The sequence below is a fragment of the Salvelinus sp. IW2-2015 genome, unplaced genomic scaffold, assembly GCF_002910315.2.
Source record: "Salvelinus sp. IW2-2015 unplaced genomic scaffold, ASM291031v2 Un_scaffold10269, whole genome shotgun sequence".
NCBI lineage: Eukaryota > Metazoa > Chordata > Actinopteri > Salmoniformes > Salmonidae > Salvelinus > Salvelinus sp. IW2-2015.
The window spans coordinates 1-2371 of NW_019951527.1; the positions used below are offsets into that span (position 1 = coordinate 1).

The 2371-nt window shown below is 41.6% G+C and overlaps 1 long non-coding RNA gene across 1 annotated transcript; it reads left to right on the forward strand.

Annotated features, from left to right (window-relative positions):
• The first annotated feature begins 6 nt into the window (after positions 1-6).
• Positions 7-2292, forward strand: LOC139027342 (uncharacterized). The gene is made up of 2 exons (XR_011479425.1): positions 7-2009; positions 2237-2292. It is a non-coding gene; the product is annotated as an uncharacterized lncRNA (long non-coding RNA).
• The last annotated feature ends 79 nt before the right edge of the window (positions 2293-2371 follow it).

Here is a 2371-nt window from a genome sequence, read left to right on the forward strand (position 1 = left end):
CTGTTCTACATTTTGAGGGTCGACGCATAAGGGTATTGTTACAAAGGATAAGTTCTCTATTACAGTAAAATGGTTTCAATGTTTTGTGACGGTTTGACTTTAATGTATTTTTTGGGGGGACAAAATGCAAATAGCGAGTTCAAATTGCTTYTCAGAGATGAGGACCTTTTTGTCTTTGTTGTGATTGGCGGGGAGGGGTTTGGTGTRTGCAAGTGGGAAGTCGCACATAAGGAGCGAAGGAGACCACGCCCTAAAGACAAAAGCTCATAAAAATGTATTCTTGCGATACAGACATTTTGAACATTGTGCGTAAACATACATTTTATGTTGCCCAGCCCTAATGTACATCCGGTCACTGTGGGGACGATGTCATCGATGCACTTATTAATTAAGCCCGTGACCGATGTGGTAAACTACTCTGTGCCATCGGATGAATCCCAGCACTTTATCAGTCTGTGCTAGCGTCTTGTAGCCTAGCATCCGCTTTATCGGACCACTTCTATATTGGGCGTGTCACTGGTACTTCCTGAGTATTTGCTTGTAAGCAGGAAACGGGAGGATGAAGTTGTGGTCAGATTGAGGTCGAGGGAGGGCTTTGTATGCTTATCTGTGTGGAGAGTAAAGGTGATAGAGCTTTCGCTTCTATTTGCTCAGGTGACATGCTGGTAGAAATTGTCATGGATTTCAGTTTCCCTGCATTAAAATCCTCAGACACTAGGATCGCTGCTTCTGGATGAGTGTTCTTGTTTGCWTATGACCCTATACAGCTCGTTGAGTGGCGGTAAATAGACAGCGAAGAAAAATATAGATGACCACCCCCTTGGTAAATAGTATGTAGTGTATCAAAGTAGTCAAAGGTTTAGTATTTGGGCCTATATTCCTTGCACACAATGACTACATCAAGCTTGTGACTCTAACTCGTTTGATGCATTTGCATTTTGTTTTGGGTTTTGTTTTGACAAATAGGAACTGAATGGTGATTTGATGACCCGAGTAATTTTTTCTTGGAAAGTAGATGTTTTTGAACACTTGTAAATTAATCCTGAGAATGCCATGATTTAAGAAGTCATGAATAATGATTCCAGTCAGAGGCTACAACAAAACATGTTACCATCTCCAAGAACAGGAGATTATCATTTTTCAGAGGTATGATCTTTGCGCCTCTAACCTCACCGTAATTCACTAATACATTTTGAAACAGTTAAACGGATATGTAGGATAATATCCTTGAATAAAGGTGATTTTCTGTACGGTCACCTTAGGGTGGCAGAGTAGTGGTTAGAGCGTTGGACAAGTAACCGAAAGGTTGCAGGTTCAAATCCCCGAGCTGACAAGGTACAAATCTGTCATTCTGCCCCTGAACAGGCAGTTAACCCACTAGGCCGTCATTGAAAATAAGAATTTGTTCTTAAGTGACTTTGCCTAGTTAAATAAAGGTAAAATATATTTTGGCCCCCGAGTGGCGGCGCGGTCTAAGGCACTGCATTTCAGTGCTAGAGGCGTCACTACAGACACCCTGGTTCGAATCCAGGCTTAACAACCGGCTGTGATTGGGAGTCCATAGGGCAGTGCACAATTGTCCCAGCGTCGTCCGGGTTTGGCCTGTGTAGGCAGTCATTGTAAAAAAAAAAATTGTTCTTAACGGACTTGCCTAGTTAAAACATTTTATTTAACTGACCTCAAATCCAAAATGCTGGGCTATAGACTAACAATTTTATCTTTATTGTCGAAATGCATATGGAGTGATCTTTGCATCGTTGTGGATGAGAACTGTACGCGTGTATACAGGTGACTCTTGGCTGCACTGTAAATGGCTTTGCTGTAGAGGGCAGCATGGCTTCATGGTGGTTACTTATTAGGTGAAATTGATTTGAAGCCATGGAAGGTTGCTTACACAAATTGCCATTTATACTTTGTTTTCATCCACAGATATTGTTAGGAATCCAAGAGCTCCTAAATGAACCAAATATCCAGGATCCTGCACAAGCTGAGGCGTATACAATTTACTGGTGGGTCTGAGCCAGTAGATATTTTAATAAAGTGAAAGGTTTGTCAAATGTCAGTCGGAATAGGATATACACAGCTGCTGGCAAAATCTTCTCATTAGCTTGTGGCTATCCTGGCCAATGGTTTGTCTAGCTGTTTGCCAACATTGTTGKAAGGCTGTTAGTTGATACTTGATATTTCCAGGAAATATCCCATTCCTCGTAACATGCCTCCATCTCTTTCATTTCAGCCAAAACAGAGTGGAATATGAAAAAAGGGTTCGAGCACAAGCCAAAAAGTTTTCTCCATAAAGCTTCAAGACTACGCAAGATTGAAATTGGTTTGCTGAGGATTTTGTCTCTGCCCCCTTTTTGTCTGCCTCCAA